Below are 25580 nucleotides of genomic sequence, written 5' to 3'. Positions count from 1 at the left end.
CGGCATTTTATATCGCTCCTGCTTCGTCCATTTTTAGTAATTCTACTTCCCAAATAACAAAATTCTTCTACCTCCATAATCTTTTCTCCTCCTATTTTCACATTCAGTGGTCCATCTTTGTTATTTCTACTACATTTCATTACTTTTGTTTTGTTCTTGTTTATTTTCACGCGATAGTTCTTGCGTAGGACTTCATCTATGCCGTTCATTGTTTCTTCTAAATCCTTTTTACTCTCGGCTAGAATTACTACATCATCAGCGAATCGAAGCATCTTTATCTTTTCACCTTGTACTATTACTCCGAATCTAAATTGTTCTTTAACATCATTAACTGCTAGTTTTTTTCATTAAAAAGTAATGGAGATAGGGAACACCCTTGTCGGACTCCCTTTCTTATTACGGCTTCTTTCTTATGTTCTTCAATTGTTACTGTTGCTGTTTGGTTCCTGTACATGTTAGCAATTGTTCTTCTATCTCTGTATTTGAACCCTAATTTTTTTAAAATGCTGAACATTTTATTCCAGTCTACGTTATCGAATGCCTTTTCTAGGTCTATAAACGCCAAGTATGTCGGTTTGTTTTTCTTTAAACTTCCTTCTACCAATAATCTGACATATATACACACACCCTAAATATATTACACTCCTTTTTGGGCAGTCGTGTAATAAATTATTAGATATAAACTACAGTGAATATTTTATAAAAGTAAATTAGAAATGTTTTAATTTTTCAATGGTCTAAATTTATTCTTTTAAAAACAGTTGTTTTTAATTTTTACAAATTCATAAGTTTTTTGTTAATAAAAAAATGAAATTTTTTTCATGGACTTATTAAATCAACTTTCTCATTATAAAATATGCTATACATTTTGATCATAGAATGTACGCATTTAGGAGTATTGGTCATTCAACATAGTTATTGTACTTCAAACCTAAAAAATGTTTTTCGTTAAATACTTCGTTTAGTATAGACGAAAATGGGGAAATTTTACAATCATTTTTTCCCTGCTTTAAAGGTCGGGTTTCAGAATATCTAGAAATTTGTTCGAACAAAATTCAAAAATCCATTTCAGCTCTTTAAACTTGAAATTTCAAAAAGACGTTATTAGCCCATCAGGGCTAATAACAGAGGTGGTGGTGTGATGACTGCAATTGTAAGTTGATAATTCCTCTATGGGGATTGTCAGGATATGTATGTATGAGTAGGGAACAAAAGATTAATCGACTGTTGATGACCTTACTGTTTTACTCATTTTTTTTAATGTTTCAGAAACTTACAGCAGAATTATTAGCAAATAATGATGTCAATGTTATAACTGTTGATTGGGGATTTGGGTCCAGTCCTCCGTACACACAAGCAGTTGCTAATATTCGGTTAGTCGGAACAATAACAGCACTTTTAATTAATACAATGAGTGTAAGTTTTATATAATTATATATTTATCTTATTTGAATATTTAGTAGGTTGTAATAAAGTTATAATGAACTAATTAATAGATGTAGTAGAGCTTAATTGTAGTTATTAAAAACTAATCTTTTACATTAAAAAATGAAAGAAATTACTGTGCAACAACCTTAGATACTATTAACTGATAGCAACTATTAAATGATAGCTGATGTAAAGTGCCATATACTGTACTGCAAGATTTTACAGAAGTTTTATAAATTTAAATGGGATCATTGTCTAAACATTTCAAAAATTTTACCAGTATATTTATGTAAGTGTGTTTAAAAAATCAAGTGCACAGTTGAATTTTTATAGAGAACATTTTAATATAAATTAGATGCATTTAAAATAGAATTCTGATCTATATTTCTTCAGTTAAAAGAAATTTAAAGTTTTATTGAGATTGTGAACAACACATGAAATAGGTTACTTCACCAAATTGGGATCGGTTTTAATTGATTGTGTAATAAATAGTACATCTCAGCTAAAATAGTCTATCAGTGTCTAATAAATCTCCAGTTTTTAAAAACTGAAGAATTTCACTTGATGGACTTGCATATTTATCCATTTTAAAATTGAAATGGAAGCATATTTACAAAACATAAAAAAAAAAAAAAATAGTTTACAGTAAACAACACCATCACCATCTGTATATGAAATGATTGATATGACTCTCAAAATATCTAATTAAGTTAAGTAATCATGAAAAATAAGCTTAAAATTTCTGTTATTGATTATTTATTATATTCTTTTTAATAGGAAAGAGATATGACAGTATGTTTACCTAATATATTAATGATTATAATCTATGTAATTGCATATGTAGGATGTTATTTACCAATTAATTTTCAATCTTGATGAGAAGAAATTTATTTTAGAATCAATCACGCTAAGCTTATAATGTTGTTTATAATTCGTTTACATTTTTTACAAATTTTTAAAATTTACCTGTCATGTACCACAACTTTATTAATTTTGTAAGATAAAAAGTGAAATTAAGTTTTTTTTAAATGTTTCATTATTAAGAAAATATTTAAATTAATACATAGTTATGTGTAATATTAACACAATGTTAATATATTTTTAATTTTCAAAAAAAATTTGTGAGTGATCAAAAAATGGATTACACTGTTCAGTTATAGTTAAAGAATGAAAGATTCTTTGATAGTTAAAATTCACGTACAAATTTAATTATTTTGAATTAAGGGCTAACTGAACATGGAAACTAGCAGATGGTAATGGTATTTTTACACTAAATTAATTACAGTTAAAAACTGATTAAAAAACAGTTATTTAAAATAAATATTTACCCTATGAACTTTATCTGTTAACTGAATGTACTTCCTCTTTTCCTTAATGCAGAATATACTTTATGGGTGGCTATCACAGGGTTTTTTATTGTCTATGAAGGATGTAATTAACTATTTCCCAAATTCCTAACTCTCATTAATCATGTATCTCATGGCAGTAATCTAATGAAACCTTACCTCCAGGATTTATACTGTTCTTCCTTCAACAGTTTTCAAATTTCTCTCATTCTTTATTTTCAATATTCTTTCAAGGATTTTCAGTATGCAGAGGTAACATTAACAGAACTGATAATTAGTTTTGTTTTCTAAATTCTGTTTAATTAATTTAAATCATTTAAATTAAATTTAAGAAAGTTTATTTGAAGAAACATTATTGGTTTAAGCATGATGCTTACAGTAATGTGATGCATTAAATACTGCATGATAATTATTAATAAATAAACAATAAATCTTTATAAAAATAGTCTTTATAAAAATCCATTTTTATTTTTTTTTATATAGACTAAAGTTGGAGTGCAGCCAGAATTCTGTCATGTGATTGGTCACAGTTTAGGTGCTCATTTGGCTGGTTATGTTGGTAATATTCTTCAGACAAAGTTTAATCGAAAACTTGGCCGTATTACAGGTAAGTGATATAAATCAATATAATAATTATTTGTTATATTATGGTCTGAGAAAAATTAAAAAAACATTGACAAAAGTACATAGAGAAACTGTCTGTAATTGAGTAACAAACTGGACAAAGATATTTTGCGAAATGAGACTGATCTTCAGGCAGAGGAGATCAGATCAACAATACTAAGAATTCAACTTAGCACTAAAAGAGTTAAAAGATAATAAAGCTCCAGGAAAAGATGATATCACTGGAGAAATTTTAAAGGCCGTAGGATTTGTGGCCAAGGATCTAAATTTTAAAACAACACACATGATATGTATACCCAAAAGCAACACTATATAGAAATGTGAAAGCCACAGGACTGTGAGCCTCATATCACTGACCTCAGAAATACTAGCAAGAGTTATTTGCCATCTATGAAATATAAGATAGATGAAACCTTGTAGGAGGATCAGTTTGGTTTTAGGAGAAATCGAGGAACAGAAAAGGCTGTACCAATCCTTAGGATAATATTAGAAGAAACACTTGGACTTTACAAAAATTATTATAGATTTTATTGACATTGAAAAGGTTTTTGATAATGTGGACTAGAACATCATGTTCAAATTGCTTAGAGATGCAAGAACGGACTTTAGGAACCAAAGAATAATTTTGCAACTATACAAGAATCAGAAGATTCTCATAGGCCAACACAGGTTGCAAGCAAAGATTTCCAAAGGTGTGAGACAAGGCTGGGGCTTATCACCTCTACCGTTCAATCTATACGTAGAATTTGCAATAAAAGAATTTCAGAAACCAGCAAGAATGATATAGGAGTGAATGTAGAATACTTTAAAACAATCCATTTTGCAGATGACATTGATTACTGGGGTGTAGTGAAGATGAACTATAAGATGCAATCCATCATATGATAGGATAAATATGGTATGAAGATAAATAAACAACAAACCAAAATCATGAAGTGCTCAAGATAAGGGAAAGAAAAGGGTCGGGTATCGCTATTTAGGGAACTGTATACAATGGATGGCAGAAGTACATCTGACATGAAAAGTAGAATAGTACCAGCAAAAGAAGAATTTTTCAACAAGAAAAGCCTACTGACATCTCCTCCATTCCTAGCCCTGATGGACATTACCGGAGGTTGTCTTTTAGACCCATTAAACCTGATAACAAACAGTTACCAGTTTGGCCTCTGTCAGGATGCCACCGATGCAAATGCCTTGGCATACATTTCCATCAGTGCTATTTATACCTCAGAGACTTGGACTATAAGGACAACAGGAAGGAAGAGGTTTGAGGCCTTCGAGATGTAGTGCTGGAGAAGGATGTTGAAGCTACCTTGGAAAGAGAATGCAGTGAATGAAGAAGTACTATTCTGAGTAGGGGAAAGAGGACATTGCTAAGATCAATAGTGAAGAGGAGGAATAGTATGGTCAGTCATCTACTATGTCACTCAAGCTGGTTCACCACTTTTCTGGAGGGAAATATAGAAGGTTGCAAAGGAAGAGGGAGATAGATGAAGTAAAGGTAGGAAGATCATACAAGGAAGTCAAGAGATTGGCTCTAGGGAGGAAGGAACTGCAGACCCATCAACCTCGGTTCAGGAAAGAAAGAAGATATTATGCTAATGTGTTAATCACATTAGCATGTTTTGAATCAGAAGTTGGTAAAGTGAAGAATATTGAGAATAAATCTCAATATATGAGGCTGGAAACTGGTGGACTGTAAATTTTGTGCAACACATACAGATCTTAAAATGCCTTATATATGTATTCTGTTCGAAAATCCATATAGCTGGAAATTTTGCAACACAATAATACTAGGTCACATCTCAATGAAAGCAACTGCCGAGGCTCTCGGCAGAAAATTGAAATTTGAACCTATTTCAAACCCTTCATACTTTCCAGATTTGATTCCCAGTTGAATTTTCATCTTTCAGCAATTAAAGAGGAATATTAAGGGTATTGATTTCATCACGGATGATGAAGCTAAAGAGCGCAGTGAGATGGTCGTGGATCAAGGAAAGACTGCCAGCATTCTTCATTAATGGAATGAGAAAACTGGTTCACCAAAATATTAATTTTGTAGTGTTCATTATTATAAATTTATAATTATTATTTTTTTTATCAATTTTTCATTTATTTATAATTAATTATTATTGTTATTTTATGTGTAATATTTCCTTGTTTTCTATTGATAATGATTAACATTATAAATAGCCATTTAGTTTTAGATTTAAGTCAGTTTTTTTAAACAGTCTCAGCATTTCCTTATTTTCCAATTTAATACTACTGATATCTTTTATTTTCACACTTGTTTACCTGTAATGCCTGTAATGTTATGCTTACTTACCATTTATTAGGAGCTCTGTTGCACTTAGAAAATTTATTATTAGCTTTACATAGTACTCTATAAATCTCTTTTTATATGATCTGATGATTTTACCAATAAAGATTAATAATAATTATATAAATACCAGTTAGGTTAAATTCATCAACTTATGATGAAAACAATTACAGAATTTATTAATGGTTTTTCTTTAGGTCTAAATGCAATGATATATTTATTTTTATACAAAAAAAAAATATGTTTAGTTACTCGCAGATTGAATTTGAATATTTATAAATACACATATTTCTTTTTTATTTATAGTTAGTAAATTTGTTTTATTAATTAAATTATTTTTAGTTATGGTTTTTATAACATTAATTTCTGTATTTAATTAAACTATTACATTGCATATGAACCCTGCGGATTAAATTATTATTATTATTGTTTATCTTGTTTATCCATGGATTATTGGAATATTTACAAAATTTTCATAACTTTAGCTGTTTTATATCAGCTTAATTATAATTTGGTAGTTTATTGAAATTTATATCATAGATTACCTTGAATTTTTATATTGTGTTATTTTTACTGTAATTATTATTGAGTAATATACTTTTTACAGGTTTAGACCCAGCTGAACCTCATTTTAGTAAAACTGATCCCATAGTTCGTTTGGATCCAACAGATGCTAATTTTGTTGATATAATTCATACTGATGCTACACCATTTATTGAAGGAGGTAAAGATTTTTTTGGTTATATATTATTAAAATATTTTTGCTGGAATACTGTTTTTATATTATATGAGGGTCATTCTATAATTAAAAGAGACAACTTACTAAAAAATTAATATTTATTCAACGGCAATGAAAGTAATGCTACTTTTCAACATAATACTGGCTACCTTTAGGCACTTGTACCATCTTTTTGTGAACTTTCTTATTCCAATAGTAAATAATTATTCACCTTGTTGTCCGAGCTATTCTTGATCTGTTCATTGTTAACAGTTATTGGGATAATTGTAACGATTGGGACCGGTGGATGTAACACCACCAGTGAACTAACTTTTGAATAGCCTCCTGTGACTTTTGAGTGGTATGGGTGCCAGGAATTATTGTCTAGAAGAATACATTTTGAGAGAGAACCAGGACATTTCCTCCTTAGTGTGGGTTTCATAGTTTCTAGTGTTACAATAGTACTCATGATCATAGTTCCCTCAAAGCTGCACAATAATTTTAGAGGTATTTACAATAAATTGCACAGAGAAACTTATTTCCTGCTCATATACAATTGGCTATTTTAAATATGTCAGGTATACTGAATGACATATTTATTTGAGACTATGGAGTAGCATACACCATGACTTTCATACGAGAGTGTATAACTACTATTCACAATAAAAACATTCTGTTCAGTTATCAGCAGTTCATCACACAAAAAACGGTAATGTTTATGAATGATGGAGCCAGTGTTATGCTCGGGAAGAAAAATGCAGTAGTAGCTATTATCAAAAGAGAAATGTCATGTTTAACTGAACACTATAGTGCATAGGGAAGATTTAGGATTAGATGATGCATGGAAAAAGTATCTGTTATGCGGGAATAAAAAATTTGATTACAACTGTGTACACAATGTTTTACCTAAAAAAATTTTGAAGAATTGCTCAAGCGTTAGAACATGATGTTATATCATTTAAACTATTAAATGGTCATCCAGGTATTTTGCAGTTGGTGCTTTTGTAAAAAATTATGATACAATAATTGAGTATAGTATAAGTCAGATAGCAAAATGCAATGACCCCATTTGTAAATATTGTGAAAAAATTCTGATTAATTCACAATATCAGGTAGCAATATTTGCTCTGAAAGATATATTAGATGAGCTTACATCCTTATGCAAATATCTACAAAAAAGTGATTTAACAGTTATTGATGCTTATCAGTATGTAAAAATTACAGTTAAATAACTGAGAAATCAATATTTGGGACACAAAATATTACTGGAATTTCAAATGATACTGACACATCAGCTATAATTCGATTTATGAACGTGTATGTTCACTTAGAGAGCAGATTTCCAGACGAAGAATTAAAAGTTCGGCAAGCATTTGATAATGAAATTATTATAAATCAGGAAATTATTTTGATTTTTGAAAGCAAAATATACTACAGCTTTCCAAAATATTCTGAGTTTATGGCAAATAAAAACTTGATATAGATCAAATACGGAACAAATATTAAGAATTGAAATTTACAATTCTTGAGAAAACTAACTAGGATTGTTCAAGACTTTTAGCGATACATTAACCGTTGTTCAAACTAACTCTGAACCTTTCCTTTCTATATAACATTATGGGAATTTTTCAAGCACCCAGCACAGACTGCAAACGTGGATTTTCTGCTATGAATTCTTTAAAAACAAAATATAGAACAGTCTTGAAAATGAACACTTGGGTGACCTTATGAGAGAATTAGATTACATTTAGTCAGTGTCATTTCTAAGAGGTAGAAGAAAAAGTTTAAAATGTTAAGAAAAATCTTAATTTAGAATAAAACAAGTTATATAGTTGATTTTGTTTAAATATGTATACATATAAGACTATGTAACACTCTTTTCTGAATAACCATGATCTGTTAGATTGAGAGTGTAACTGATGCACACAAAAGTTAGTCTTCAATCTACTAACAAATATGCCGTTTCAATTCTAAAAATGGGATGATTGTTTGCAGTGATATTATAAAAGCATCCCATTGTACCTCCCAAAGCAGCGCCCAGGGACACCCTGTTTGTTCCAGTTGATGGTGATGATTGGTCTAGCCTCGCACGAGATGCTCGCATACTTCATTACTCTAGCCTCACACGCAGCCCCCATGGGAGGCCCATTATAATTAAACACAAATTTTTTAACATTTTTTTTTTTTTGCTTTTAAGACCATAATGGATCACTTTGGCAACTTCTTTCTTTTCTTGCTGATTTGTTGTTTTTCAGCTTTTCTTTTTTGCTAGTAATTTCTAAGGGTTTCAGATCTTCTTGCCCTTTCTTGTTCAGAGTATACCCGGCTTATTGTTTTCTTGGGTTTTGATAGGAATCTTGTTTCTTTATTTTTTAATTTCTCATAGTTTCCGGTTTTCGTTTTTAGGTTTTCATGGGGTATGTCTTAATTCCTCCATGTCTTTCTGTACTTCATATAACCAGTTCGGTCTGCTTTTCTTGTTCCAGAAAAGTTCGATTATCCATCTGATAAGTCTGGTCTCTTCCGTTCTGAAAATGTGTCCTAGAAAGGAAATTTTCTTCTTTCTAAATTTATTAGTTATCGGGATGATCGTTTTGTAAATCTCTTCGTTTGGAATAATTCTCCAAATCCCGTCTTTTTTAATGTTTTTCCTGATGCATCGTCGTAGAATCTGCCTTTCAATCTTTTCCAGTTTGTCGGTAAACCTTGTCTGGTACGGTCCAAATATGGTTTCGCATCCGTAAAGTATTTCTGGTCGAATAACTGAGTTATAATGTCTTATTTTTGTGTTTATGGACATGCATTTTTTGTTATAGATATTTTGTGTTTTTATTGTGGCTTTGACGAGTTTATTTATTCTTTCATTCCAGTTTGGATTTTCTTGGAGGTTGTGTGTGATGTTTTCCCCCAAATATTGAAAGTTTTCTACTAGTTCTATGTCATTATTGTTTATTTTTACTTTGCTTATGCATAGTGGATCTCTCACCATAATTTTGGTTTTTTTGTATGAAATTTTTAGACCAATTTTTCCTGCAATCTCTTCCAGTGTTGACAGTTGGTATTTGGCCTCTTCTATATTTTGGGATAGTCCGCAAATTGGGATAGTTCTAAATCGTCCGCAAAGCCTAGGCAATTTACTGAGATACCTTTTCATATTTTAACGTTGTCTTTATTTAATTTTTTCCAATCCCGTATTATAAATTCAAGGGCACAGTTGAATAAAAACGGTGACAGTCCATCTCCTTGTCTCAGTCCTGTTTTGATGTCGAATGGATCAGATATTTCTCCCCTGAATTTAACCTTGGATTTGGTATCCGTTAGTGTTAGTCCGATGATTTTGACTAGTTTTGGGTGAAGCCCTAAATTTCTCAGGATTTTTAGCAGGGATAATATTTATTTAATGTAAATAAATATTTACATTAAATAAATGTTTATTTATATTAATATTTTATTTAATGTAAATTTAATTGTATTATTTTTTTAGTATTTGAATATCAGACTAGTTTGATTTTTTGAGATGAAATATATCTAAAAATCTTCTTAGTTAAGCCAAAAAACATGATTAAAAATTTGATTGCAATTATTCAAGTAGTTTTTTTGTTTCCCCAAACAAACAAAAACCCTCCTCCTCTTTATATAATAGTATAGATTATAATGTTTTATTTATTAATTATTAAAATTGTTTATGATTCTGTATAAAGTAATTAACTGATGTAATAAATTTCTTAGTTTATAATTTACCAAAAGAGCACGCAATGAACTTCACTCGGCACTCCTTATTTACTTTTGTGATCTGTAGGAATCAGTTCATTGAACATGTCTTTGGCCATTATTATTTAATCTTACTTTACACCCCTTAATTTTCAAAATGGTACTCCCCTGAGAAGCTCCAGGTTTTGCTGAACCATCTGTTTGTAAGGGATTTAGTTTATCATTTTTCAGAACTCATAATGTTTTTATAAATGTGTTGTCATGCTACTTTTAGTGCTTTGTGTTTTAAGTGGAAAACATCTTTTATTTAAGTATAATTTTATATTATGTTTATATTATATTATTTCACTTTATATTATGCGTATAATTTTTGTTAAGTCAGACTAGTAGATGTCACTTTATTTATGTTATGCCATTTGGATGGCTCAAATTAAACAAATTTAATAGGAGTAAATGAAAACAATACAATTGTCTAGTAAAGTCAAGATACAAAAAAGGTTTATTTGCATTTCAATGTTTTCTTTACGTTTTATTATTCTACTATAAATTTCAATATAAAATTCTTCTACAGCAAATCACCAAATACAACCTTTAATAAACATATCTTTTATAGTTTTGCTAACCAGAAAAATATTTCTTAAATATACATTACTAAATTAAAAAAAAATTTTTTTTAGGATTAGGTATGGATGAACCGATCGGACATCTAGATTTTTATCCAAACGGTGGAGAAAATCAACCTGGATGTGATAAAGGAATGATGAATTATATTCAGCAGGAAAAAAATAGTTTTATTAAAGGTAATTTTTAGATCTTCCTTTTCTCCTTGTTTGCCATTTTTTTTTTTTTTTTTGCCAGGAAACTAACCTCATGTCTCTATCCACGGCAAATTTCTTCATTGCTATTGTGGAAATTTCTCTTTCTTGGGTCCATTCTATTTTTTTTCTTCTTCACTTATAAATTTGTTTCCTTTTCAGTTTTATGATGTTCTATATCCTAAATCTTTTTTCCTTTTTTTTATTATAGTTATCCATTCATTCCGTCCTTATCAACAACCCGGTTGATTATTTTGAATCCTATTACATGGATTCAAAATAATCAACAGAGGAAATGCAGAAGATTAATCGAACAGCATGGATTCTATTATTTCAGAACAGCTGGTCTGCAGATATTCTTTTAAATTTTTTTTATAAAACAGAACTCAGAAAAATATTAAATATTTCTGGTTGTCACTTAACAATAATCCATGTTTTGATCACGTGGATCATTTGCATTCAGTTGTTATAATACCGATTGAGAGCTTATGTTCTCTCCTTCTTTTGGGTCAATAATTATCAGTGCTATAGTATTACAAGTCTTCATGAGTATTGATTATCATGTTGTTTTATTTCTGTTTATTTTACTTCTTTTCAGTCGTACTTATGTGCTAAAAAACATTAAAAAAATTCTGTTTTATGTGTGAACAAAATAATATGAAATCATCCTGCAGTTTTTAAAAAAATAAAAGAACATTTTTATAGAAAATGCGTAAGGTAGCTTATTACAGAAATAAAAGATTACATCTTCTAGGGTTAAAGTAAACATTATTAAAGTAAATGAGATTATACAAAAATATCTAATGTAGCTGGAGCAATTTATAAAAAATAATCTACCATTAGAAGTAAATGTTAAAATTCATGAAATAGAGCAACTAGAGATATATTATCCACACCAACCTCCATGGCGAAGTGATAGCATATCACCCTTTCATCGGTAGGTCTTGGGTGTGAATCCCAGTCAGGCATGACATTTTTCACATGCTGCAAAATTCATTATCACTCATCGGTAACCATTGTTATTAAACAAATAAATATTTAAAAATTTTATAATAAACAACAATTAACGATAAAAATTTGGTAGATTGTAAGGGAATATGTATTTTTTCTCTTCTGGCTTAAGTAATATGCTGCTATAGCTATAACAAGAAAAAATATAATGGTAAAAAAAAAATCTAAAAAAAATTAGTCTTTTTTTAAAGTTTTGTGCCTTAAGGAGATAAAAAAGAAATTTAACAACAAAAATAGATTTAAATAAATTGTAAATAATCTGCAAAAATCTTTTTATTTTGATGCTTCCAAGTCCAAAAAATGCATTTTTGTTCTAAGGATGTTTGTGCTTATGTATGTGTGTATGTTGGCCTGTATTTAGTCTTATAATTTTGATCCCACTGAACAATTTTCTTCAAACACACTAGACAGTTACTGCTAAAATAACATTTAAAATCTGTAGTGGGTCACTTTAGCAAAAACGTTTCCGTACAAAAGTTGACGATTTTTTATCAAGATCACAAATTATCAAATATTTTTATTTAATATTTACCCCTCCAAAAAAACTGATTATATATTTTTCTTTTTTTAGCTGTATCTTGATTCTGAAAAGAAGTTAATGGTTTGTTCTTGCATGTGTATTTTCAATATAAAATGGCCTTCAAACCACTAACATTTTTTTGCCCATCCCACTCCAATGGTCTGTCGTAACAAAAAATATTTTTTCAATTTTAAAATAATTTTAAAAAATATACTTTACATAATTAATTAATAATAATTTATAATTAAAACTTAATAATTTTGAAGAAATGATAAATCTGGGAAAATCCTTAGATGAATTACTGCAAGAGTTGATACAAATAGGTGTCAAGGATAGGGAACAACTGATTGACATATCAACAAAAGTCATTCTGTATTCACTTACTGTTCTTTTATATCTTTGGAAAAGAACAAGAGTAAAAACAATATTCATCTTTCATTAAATCCTCCATTAGTATAGAAATAATCTTTTTTTTTTGTATTTATTTATTTAACTATGTATCATAAAATTAGAAATAAATATTTTTACATAAAAATGTGAAAAAAAAAGAATGACTGGCTTAGCTGGTGAAGTTATAATTTTCAAGTTAGCCAGGCAACTTATGTAATTCTTTGCCGGCTTTTTTAGTATAGATTAATGAAGAAGGAATAATAAATTTTATTTTACTTGTTAAGGCATACTAATTCATTAAAATTTTATTAGATATTCATTTGTTTCAGGAATTAGAAAATTTTTGGGTTGCGATCATGTTCGTAGCCTTGAATATTTTACTGAATCTGTCAATACACAATGCCAATTTTTAGCTGTTGAGTGTGATTCGTGGAAAAATTTTATTGCTGGTGAATGTTTTGATTGTGATGTAAGTATTTTATTCATAAATTCAAGTTATTTCTAGATATTTGTTTACTTAAACGAATTGTTTGATTACCATCTGACTAATCAATATTTGTTTTGTATTAGAAAATAATGCGATGGCGGAAGCCATGTTACTTCCAATATTAACATGCAACTAATGCCTAATGTAGTGATAATGATTATCATTGACTTAGCATCAGAAATAACAGATAAGTAATCGAGATAGGTGACTGTTCATCACGTGCTGTTATATGTTCAGATTCTTTGGCAATAGTGAGGTGAATAAATAAACCCAAAAACCTATTGAGGCATCTTTGTAGAACGAGTACGAAACTACATTTGAGAAAAACAAATTAGAAGTTTTCATTGATTTGTATCAAAATATCTTTTATATTGCTATTAGTGATCAAATTCAACATTAAAGTATAACTAAAAGTTGCAAAAGAATTTTCATCAAAAGAATTTCTTTAAAGATTTTCATAAAAAAAATATGTGACAAAAACAATTCCATTTCATGTTTACACTTAATATTATATTCTGCATTATTCTTGAGAGTTTCTGTTTATTTTGAAGCAAACCTAAAATAAAACCAGAAAACACTAAAAGCTGAATAAAAACAAATGTATTTAAAATTGAAAAATAGTTGACCATTTTGATTGTTAAGTCATTATCAGTAGAGTGGAGAAAATAATGTAAAAAAAAAATTAAGAAATAATAATTTAATCAATAAACGATATAACATACAGCAAATGAATAATGTTGACAAAACACTGTAAAATGCGTGTTTTTTTAAAGTGTTTGTAGAATAAAAGTAAAAACTTGTACTTTTTTTAAATTAATGAATGATAATTGCTAAATTAACTGAAAAAAATTTTGTACTCATGAAGGAAAGTTCACAAACATAGTGTGCGAATCTTGCATCATGATATATTGAGTAGCTAATTCATCGCATCATAGTAATGGTGTGATTGAATGTTCATGTTGTACATTGAATGTTCGTGTTAAGTTTGTGAAACATTTTATGAATATTATTTATATATTCTTAAATTGTTATATTAAGTGTTCAAATTGACTTAAAGATTAAATTTCAGCTAACTAGAAAATATGATCTTAAGATAAAAAGTAACAGTTTAGAAGAAGAAGTATAACAAACTAATTAAATAATTAGAAATAACACAAAGATTACATGTTCGAACACATAGACATGAGTTGTACGGTTAGTATTTAACTTTTGCTTTTAGATATTTTGCTTAATTAAGATTTTTTTTTTAAAAACAAAAATATTTTATTTCAAATTAGTGCATTACAACTGTAAAATTTGATAGTTTATATGTAAAATAAAAAAAATATGTGATTAATAAGTTTGAGGGTTGAATCAAAAGTAACGGACTGTGTGCGTGCATGCAAAAACGAAGACATGGGTCCGCTTACAGAAGTATGTAGCCTGAACTGTCATGAAGTACACCATATAAGTTGTTTGGGTTATATTAAGTGCATAAGAATGTCAGTGCAGTACGAAGACGAGGCAGAAATGAACTCAGGTCGTATAACAAAATTCGAGCAACGCACAGATATCAAAATTAAAAACTTTAAGAGGCAATAATGTGCCAATAATTGATAAATTGGGAAAATGTGTGGTGATAGTATTGTAGATTGCAACATTACAGAAAATGTTTAGGGAGAGCAGAAGTAATATAGCAGATCAGCCATTCTCTGGTTGATCACTACTGCTAAAGAGAATATAAACATCATTATTGTTGCCATGGTGATCGACAAAGACTTTCACATGACAGTGAGCGCAGTCGAAAATCAAACTGGAATACCTAAATCTACAGTACACCACATTTTAACAGAAGAGATCACAAAATGATAGGTACGTTCTAACGGAATGAGTGGCAAAAAGTGATATGTCTTAAAATTACACAAAAACTGCGTACATGTAACACAAAAGGTGAGCAATTCTTGAATAGAATAACTGCTATTGATGAAAGATGCTTACATGATTTTTAATCTGAACTGAAGTCGCAAAGCAGTGTTTGGAAGAATCTATACTCTCTGAAACCAAAGAAATGTCATTGCATGCAGTCAAAAGTGTAGCAGATGATGATTTTTGCAATGAAGAGGGTGATAATTGATACAGACAAAGTAATAAATTGTGTTAGTGTGATTGTTATTACTACAGAAACTTCATTCAGAAGGTTTTGGGACCAAAAGTTTGAAAACAGCGTCTAGAAAAGATCAACAATGGTGTGTCAATTTTGTACGACTATGTGGACCTACATATTTGCAAGTTCTGTCGATATTTTCATTGACTATCCTTGGGAAACACTTTATCATCTACCATACATCCTGATTTGAGTTTGCTAAACTTAAATCAATTTCCAAAGCTGAAAGAACAATTTATTTTAGCAGTGGGAAAGAATTATCGGTTGCCATTTCCAGAGAATTAGGCACCTCAACAAAGATCGTCTTCTACAGGAATCCAAAAGCTGCCAAACCATTGGTGAGCATGCATCACACATGGGAGAAATTATATTAAAGGGCTGTAAACTTGATCTGATGTACAAATAAATTTTCTTTGAATCCTGATGAACTGTGCATTATTTTTTGGGACACCATTGTAATTTCTTGAGAAGACAAGATATAAGTTTTATGATATAAATACCGAGAACATATAAAATAATTGTTAATTAAAAAAATTAATCTATAACATACTCTTACAAAATTTTAGTTTATACAAAAATAAAGAAAACACTGTTATGTGGATGTTGTAAATGCGATTTAATGGCATATTTGAAACTGAAATAAATGTTAAACTATTCTTTCTTCTTCTGTGAAGTTGACAAATTTGTCAATTTAGGAATAAGACAACCAATGTAAAAATGATGGCTAACTTTTAAGCAGCTTTCAGAACAATGTTTATAAATACATTAGATTTTAACTGTATATTTTTTGAATAACGTTTTAAAAGCAAATTGCATGTTGACCTTTAAAACAAAAAGTCAATTGGTTGAATTAAAACCAGAATTTCTGTTTAATATATATATATATATTTTTTCATTGATTATTAAATGATCTGAATGATTTAATTGTAAAAGTAATTTTGTTTCAAAGGTAGAAATTATTAACCTTAAATTATTAACAGCAATTACAGAACTCAAAGTATATTTAGAAAACGATTATACTATCATATCAAGGATAATTCTAAATTAAAATAATTGATTATAAAAGAAACAAGCTACAAATTTTCAGTAAATTAATAATTTACTAAACTGAAGTCACCAAGTTAGTGAAAACTAAGTTTAAATTTTATTACTGCATCAATAATATAAGGAGTAGATTATAAATTGATGTTTTAACTCTGTCCTGAAAAATAGTGATAGATTGTAGCATAACTGCTGTCTTCTTTTGCTATGATTAGAAATTTTATTATTCTATATTCATTCCATAAACTTGATTCTACATAATTTGTTTTAAAGTCAGATATTAGAATTCATTGAATAATATTTTTTTTATTAATTACTTATATGGATGATGTAATTTTATTTATTAACTACTACATTTTTTATTACAGGATGATAACAGAGTTTGTGCTCACCTTGGAATGAACTCTTTTCATACAGTACAACGTCAAAAGGCTGGCCTCGGTATAGTAGATGCTCCATATTCAAGTAGTATGGTAAAACCTTTTACCATAACTCAATCAGAAGCACCTTTCTGCCGTAAGTTTAAGTAGGACATATGTTTATATGAACTTTTACCATTTTTTTCATGAGTAGAATAGGTTATGAAAGTCCTGGGAGAATTTCATGATATTCTGTATGTATAAAATATATATTAATTTTTATTTCCTTGTACAAAGTAAAGGAAGTATTGTGATTGCAAAAAATGTTGGTTTTCAGATTTCAACAGAAATATTCATGTTGACCATCCCTGAATCCATTTAGAAATCTACACGAGTGTATCTCGTATAACTCAAAAATGATTAGCTGTAGGATGTTGAAATTTTGGATTTAGGATTGTTGTAACATCTAGTTATGCACCTCCCCTTTTGATTGCAATCGACTGGACCAAAAGTGTCCAAAATTAAAAAAATCTGGATTTTGGACTTTTTCTTAATCACAGTAATAAGCTCTCATTGAGAGCTTTTCAATGATATATCATAGTGGTAGTTATTTTCATTGGTTCCAATCCGACTTCATCTCCTTTTTTTTTTTTAATTTAAATATATTGATTTATTTAAAATTAACCTCTGCAAAAAAATTTGTACAATAAATAATAATTCAATAATAATAATAAAAATATATATATATATATGGAAAATATCAGAAGTTATTAATGAAATAACATTTTATGTACTTTTCATTTAAAAAAAATACTGTAATTTAATCTATTTTTATTTCTACCAATGGATATATTTTATATATTTCAGAGCACAGCTCTTCACAAACATTTTATTTTGTTAAATTTGTGGGTGTATGAAAAAGCACATAGTTTTTAGCTTTAAAGTAGATATTACTCATAGTTACCAAAGGTAACATACATGAGATATAAAGGAATGAAGGAGAGGTCTGGTGACGTGCACTAAAGGTACTAGAACACACTGATCTAAAGATTTGTATTTCATCAAGATCTTATTAGTTTTATTTTTATTCAGTGCATTGATATTTATGTCAAACAGCTTACTATTTTATTTCTAATTTTTGAACATAAACAGAGGAGAAAAGGAGGTATAGATGCAAATCAACCAAATCTATGTGTAATCAACAGGTTTATTGGGAACTACATATATAGTTATTTTATAGTCATATGAACAATGAAGTGGTGCATGGAATGTTTAGATCTTTCTATTTAAATATAGTATTTCATCCAGATTACATGGAAATGGATGTATTTATCATTCAGTTTATCTGTAAAAGTTGTATTACCTATTGATTACAATAAGTGTGAAGAATAAAATATAGTAAATTTATTAATCATATAAAATTATTAATAATTTAAACTCTATTTATAAGATAAGATTAAATTTGAAGAAAATAGATCAGTAACAAAGTTGTTATGACAAACATTTCTTTCAACGAGATACGGTGAATTCAGTGTGCTATTCTGGTTACGGTAGCTTAACACTAAAACACCTAACTGATGGATTTATAGTCATAATTTACCGATGACTAAAAAATCTTAACTTTTATAATTTGAAAAATTTAATTTATTTGAGTTTTATTTCATAATAGTATACAAGCTTGAAATTAAGTAATGACAAAATAATGAGATTTGGAAGTTTTGTAAAAATATTTGTATTTAAAATATCTTTCTACTTAATTCTGACTCCATAGGGGGAAGACACCTGATTTGTGATGATTCCGATTGCCACACCATCCCCCCGTTCTCTGCCCTGATGAGCTTTATTAACCCTCAGACACTTTACTATTTATCAAAATCTTTGTGTAGGCCTCTGTCAGGATGCCACCAATGCAAATACCTCGGAAGATGTTTCCATTAATGATTTTAACTCGCCTTTGCTTGCTCTTTGTAGCCTTCACAATTGTTGAGTTCACGGAAGCACAAACCCCGCATCTTGCCCTAATTACCGAAGAAGACTAGTTATTAATCAAACGGTACAATTTAACACAAGCAAGACTGAATTTGAGTTTTAAATAACACTGAGGCCTTAATCAACTGTTCCTCGCAACAGTAGCAATTTTGGCCTACAACTGCCCTGATTTCCATTGATTTATTAAATTATAAAATTAATAAACAAAAGAAACAAATCAGGTAGACCTTTCCACAAATGTCATCATTATTGACTTTAATTAAAATAAACTAAATCTCCGGTCTGGTCTGTTTTTGGGAATGAGGCCTTCATTTTCTTGGATTGCAGTTCCAACACACTAAATCTAATATAAACTTACCTTCAGTCTGGTCTGCTCTTAGAAGGGACTTCAGTGCAGTCACCCTTTCGCATATAGCTCCATCACTAAAGAGTAAAAATAGTTAAATTGATAATATCTGATCTGACCAGGCCTTGAAATGTGAACATGCCATCCTTCAGCCGATTAATGTCCAAGCAGATCCCAGGCTTCTAATCAACCTAATAGTAACTCGGACTTCTAATCTGTCTAACAGAGTATCAAATGTTTCTTTATTGGTGAATGGAATCTGCACAAATGGTGTTACACTAATATAATTCCAGACATTCAGAAAATATTTCTAAACAAAATATGTCAGCAGCCTGTAATAGTTTGCCATCAGGATAAGTATTCAGCTGTTAAATCGTGCTAAAACTTGATTGCAGAATGACTGAAGTGGACATAAACACAAAAAATGTCATGCATTGAAGTCTGACCTGGACCAAAACAAAATTAAAGTGAAATCTATTAAGCTGGAACTTTTCTTTTTTCTTTTAGGTGCTCTTTAGAGGGTGACAGTTATAATTTCAAATTTAACTGAAAGTATTGAGTATGGTGGTGAAATAGGATTATTTGCAATAGAATTAAAAGGCGTTAGTGGAGACACAAGATTCATCAATTTATTTAGGTATGTCTGATTTTAATGTTGTGTAAAATATGTTTATATCTTCCTTTGGGTTGTGATGTAATGGTTTACACAAAAAATTGGATAATCTTGCATACAATATAATTCTATGGATGAGTAAAGGTTTATCTCAAGGAAAGGAAACTTGAGACTTATCTTAAAATGGCTGTAGATATCTAAAAGAAAAGCAATTCATTTCAACTTATATTTTATTAACTCCTAAGAAATTTTGGGTGGGCTGACTGTCAGGAAGGCCTTGAAGTTCCTCATTGGGTATTTTTTTACTCTTAAACATGGTCAAGAAGATGGAGAATTCAGAAAAGATATTTATAGATCTCAAGTAAAAGTGACGTATTTATGACCACAAATCCCATTTTTTTTGTGTGCCGTTTATCATAATTTATTATGTGTTTCAATACATCAATATGTTGCTAGTAAGATAAGCTATTTTTGTAAATAATAAATAAATCCATAATCATCATACACACAAGCACATTTCTGAGAAAAAATGGTCATATTCTTTCTACTCTAAATAAACCATTTTACATCGTATAAACATAGTTCAAATTGTGTAATAAAACTGATTCCTTTGTGAATATAAAACAAAATAACAGACTTAGATGCCATATAAAATGATTTTGTAATTAAAACTGACGCTGTACATAAACAGTTCCAAGGCTAAATTGGTCTGAAAAGGTTAAGAGACATAGTAATTGAAACTTAAAACTCATTAAAATTATATAGACAAAATTTCAGATTGTTTTGTTCATCATACTAAAAAATGTAGGCACAAACCACATGGTAGAAAATATTTTGGTTATTAGGGGATTAGGATACAGAAAGAGCTTTCTGTAGCGGGAAACAGAGTACAACTTTTTATTTGTAATTTTCCATAATTTATACCAGTTTTCTTTAAACATTAACAATCTCAAGAATAACACAAAAAACAAACTTTAATGAGACACAAAATTGAAATTTTTTTGCTTCAAACGGCTGGCTCACAAGATAAACCCTTCAAAGAATTTATTTGTGATGCACAAATAATATTTTATTAAAAGTAATGTATAATTAGTCCTACCTATTTATAATTAACGTATACTTTTTTATGTCTTTTAGAGAACAGCATTTTGTACCTGGTAGTAAACATCGTCAAGTTGTTGCTGGCATTAATGTTGGTAGAATAAAAACAGCAGTTTTAAAATGGGAGCACAGAATGACCATGAATATATTAACTTGGAGGTTTGGAAAAACATTAATACACCTGCACGAAGTTCATGTGGATACCATTGATGAACCACGTCAAAGGTAAGTCTTAACAAAAAAAAATTGGGTGCTAGGCAAATTTTTAAACTTTCACTTTGTAGACTACATTTAAGGAGGATTGAGCCATCCCCTTTCTCTACTCTTTATTGCTTGTTTATTGAGCCAGTAAGATAATAATAGGAGATGTTTATTTATTGGTATTCAAAAGGATAATGACGCTTTGTGCAAGTTTGAAACTGTACTAAGACAACTCTCTTTCTGTCTGGTAATTATATAAGAAACCAAACTATCGGTTGAGATGCTTAGTGGATAAAGTTAAATTTTAAAAAAAATTTCATTCGAGTACAAGCAACTTTTCATGAAAAGTTGATCAACAGTCATGAAATATTTTTTTGAAGATTATATTGCACAACAATATAAATAATAAAAACACATTGCAGACATATTTTGTTTGCTTACTTATTTAACAGTTCTGTCTACATTGCCTCTAGCGGGAGGAAACTGGCTTAGTTTACATTCTGGAATCCCAAAAATCTGTTTGCATCATGTTGTTTGTCCTAATTTTGTTATATCTTGCTGTAAATAACCAGATCTCAATGGTTGAAAAAAATAATGTTATTAAAAGTTTAAAGTATTTTTAAAATAATTTTTTTTTTTAAATGCCTTCATTAGTGATACTTTGCATTTTGAACTATTAAGTTGAATTAAAATTAAAACTTACATATATTGAGAGACATGTGATTCAATAAAACTTTTATAATTTTTTTATGGGGAAGAAGAAAAATAACATTATTAGTGTAAAATATAAAAATCAGGTCTTACTTCACTTTATAAATCATAAATGATTCTTTTACACCATCCTGACTTTCAATATAGCAATACAGAGTTAGGCAAATTATACGCATTTGGATGATTTTTTTTTTTTTACATTCTCGCTTTGATATTAAGAAGTCGCAGAGGCTTCTGTTAGCCAACTAATTAGACACAATTTTTTTTAATATTTACAATTTTAATTTCACATTATTATTATTAATCTAGTGACATTTTTAAAAAATTATTATAGTCCTGTAAATCTTATACTGATGATCATTTGAAAAGTTACCACATTTATTATTCAACAACAACAGTTCCATCATATTTTTGTTTTCAGACATGTATACCATTCTCAGGGGGGGGGGGGTACCCTTTTAGAATTATTTTCAAAGGGGTGGACCCACCCTCTTCGCTACACCTACCAAACTCAAAAATCTTAAATGGCAATGGTAACATTTAAATTATATTAATTGACAACCGAAAAAAAAAAATTAATATTAGTGAAAAGAAAGTTAAAATCCGCCCACCCTTTCGCACAGTAGGTGCGAAAAACCATTTTGGGTAGTACTTTTTTTTAAATTTCAGTCCAACAAAAATAAATGTAAAGTTACATGATATTACTTAAATCATTTGAAATAATCATCTGTGGATTAAAACTGTGAAAATTATTTTGAATTACAAACACAAAATTTCACCTGTAAATATTTTATAAATTTTCAAGGGTTGAAAACTTTTTTTAAACGAGATGATGCTTGTGATACCTAAAGTAAAGCTTAAATTATTCATTAGTTAATTTTGTTATGGAGGCTTTTAATAATAGCAACCTTAAGAAATAATAAATGAAACATTTTTTCTTACCTAATAAAATAAAAGTACACCTCTGTATGTTCTTATAATTTTATTTTTGAACTCTTGTATGTTGCATAAATCTCTTTATAAATTATTGATTGTAAATAACCCCCACAAAAAGCAAGTCCAGTAGTATAAGATCAGCAAATCTTGCTGGCCAGTCGACTGTTCCTCTTCTACCTATCCAGTACCCAGGAAACATTCGGTCCAACCATTGTCAAACTGGAAGTGAGCAGAGAGTAGGTGCTCCATCTTGCTGAAAGTGAAGCATGTCTTCGTTAAGTAACATGTTTCCATTGTCGTCGAACTAATTTCTAAGGCACGGACTAATAGGTGAATAACTTCATCCAGCAACTGCAAATACTTTTCCACCTGTCAAATTCCCATTGTTAAACACTGGACCGATTGATTATGTTATTGTAAATCCCGGCCGACAAATTTATTTTTTCAGCATTAAAATCATGAGTATTTACATCGCTCCAGTATCAGCAGTTATGTTTATCAACAAAGCCATTTAGAATGAAGATGAAATCAATCAGAAAAACAATTATTTTTTGTAAACTCTGGATTGACATCTATTATGTGAATCATTTTATCATAGAATTCAATCCGTCTGTCAATTGAATTTTATATGGAAAAAATTTATTCAATTTTAATGTAGTGAAAACAGAACCATAAGAAACCCGTTTCACAGGATATTTTACGAATTTAGCTCTGAGGATTTGCTACATTTCCTAAGATTTCAACCAAAGTTAATTTGTCTAAAACCTTTAGCCCAAATGATCACCTGATATAAATAATGCAGTTATTTAAATATCACACAAATTGCTGTCACTAAAACACAGAAATCTTGAGTAAAAGATCAACGAATTAACTTTGATTCAAATCTAACCAAACCGTAATCTCTTAATGCAATAGTATTCTCATTTGATTTTTTTATCAGACCATTTTATATTCATTTACATTCATATGAAATTTTACTAATAGTATAGGTGTATCGTAAAATATTGTTTCTAATAAATTACTATTTCATTTTTTTTTGACAAATGGGTTGCTGACATTTCTAACATTTTTTTTTTCTTTTTAGGATTCGTTTATGTACTTATAATTATGTAGAACCAGTGTATTCTTCAGTGCCTGTAAACTTACACAATTGTAATGATATGCCTAAAAATGAGATCTGAGAAAATCTAAATGCATCATCTTAAATTAATTTATATTTATTTATTTACATACAAAGTGTAATTATGTAAATAGTTGTTATTTTTCATATAGTCCGCATATAATATTTCACGATTTGTTTTATTCATTACAATCATCTCTTTGTCATTATTAGTTCAGTAATGTGTAAAATACTGTATTAAATAGTATTTTATTGTTATTTTAATAGTAATTTATTATGTACAGTTTTTATTTTTTCAATAAAGATATTGTTTTGTAATTATTCTTTTTTGCTGTTAAACAATTCAGCATATTGTTACAAGCACCATTTTGTTACAGTTTGAGATAACGTGTAACATCTTTAAACGTTGGAAGAATGTAAATAAATAATGACTGTTCATTTAATTACAGTTTGTGCATAACTGCAATTCTACTTGAAAATGTTTCATATAGTTCAAACGGTTACAACACAGGACAATTTTGGAGGGTCAATTAAAAAAAGAAGACATGAATCAATGGAGTGTTTTGATATATATATGGATGGACTGCTTTACTTTTTCAAGATGATGATGCTTTTAACCAGTATCGCACACCTCAACAAGTTCATGGCGAAATGCTACAGTAATTCTCTAATGTATAAACTTAAAGATCTCCTTTCAAGTTATAATCCAAAACATAGGTAATAAAAAATTAATCAATCATAATTAAACACACCACACTAATGCTGAACCCCCAGCTGCATTCAACTAATGAAGAATATGATGAACACAAGAAAACGAATATGAAAATCTGGAACAATGTATGGATAATAAGTTTAATATCGATAAAGACTAATTGTAATTCCACTTTTTGAACAAACCGACATTGCTTTGATATAAATAAATAAAGTTATTCTGATAAATAAATAAATAAAGTCTTTTTTGATAGACATGTAATGTACATTATATATCTCGTGTCTGGATAGTTATATAAGTGATCACAAAAATGATTCGGTATATTCTAGGGGTTAATAAGAAATGAACAAAGCAATGTAGCTTTGTTATAACTATCCAGACACGATCTATATAATGTACATTACATGTCGATCAGAATAGCTTTATTTATTTATTTATATATACCAGGTTACAGAGTAACAACAGCGCAGTGGCATGTTAACAGTACTTTGCAGAGATGCTAAGGTATCTTGCCCGCAGTCTGGCATGTAAATGTGTAGCCTTGAACATACTCAGGCTGACCACTCCTGGGATGTGTAGTTAAATTTACTAAAACAAGCTAAGAAGGCAAAATAAAACTCAAAACTAATACCACAGACAAAGTTGATAAAATATGAAAGTTAAAATAATAGATTAAAGAAAGTATATAAAACTTACTTAACTCTGATGGGTTGTGCAGAAATCCCCTCCCCGGACAGTGAAATTAAATACATAGAACCAAAAATCAAATTGAAAATAAAAGGTTAAAATTATTAAAAAAACTGTCCTTACAGAAAAACATGTATGAGCATACTAAATCCGTTCCAAAATCCCGCTATTGTCGCACAAGACATCACCACAGATGTTTCTGGGTATATTAAACTGACGACGCAACGCCGCATAATATATGCAGTCCACGA

The 25580-nt window shown here is 29.2% G+C and overlaps 1 pseudogene; it reads left to right on the top strand.

Moving 5' to 3' along the window:
• The first annotated feature begins 1141 nt into the window (after positions 1-1141).
• Positions 1142-24058, top strand: LOC142332810 (pancreatic triacylglycerol lipase-like; annotated as a pseudogene).
• Positions 24059-25580: the final 1522 nt, after the last annotated feature.

This window comes from Lycorma delicatula, chromosome 12 (genome assembly GCF_047948215.1).
Source record: "Lycorma delicatula isolate Av1 chromosome 12, ASM4794821v1, whole genome shotgun sequence".
Taxonomy (NCBI): Eukaryota; Metazoa; Arthropoda; class Insecta; order Hemiptera; family Fulgoridae; genus Lycorma; species Lycorma delicatula.
The sequence above is the reverse complement of the archived record's forward strand: the minus strand, read 5'-3'. Positions and strand labels throughout refer to the sequence as shown.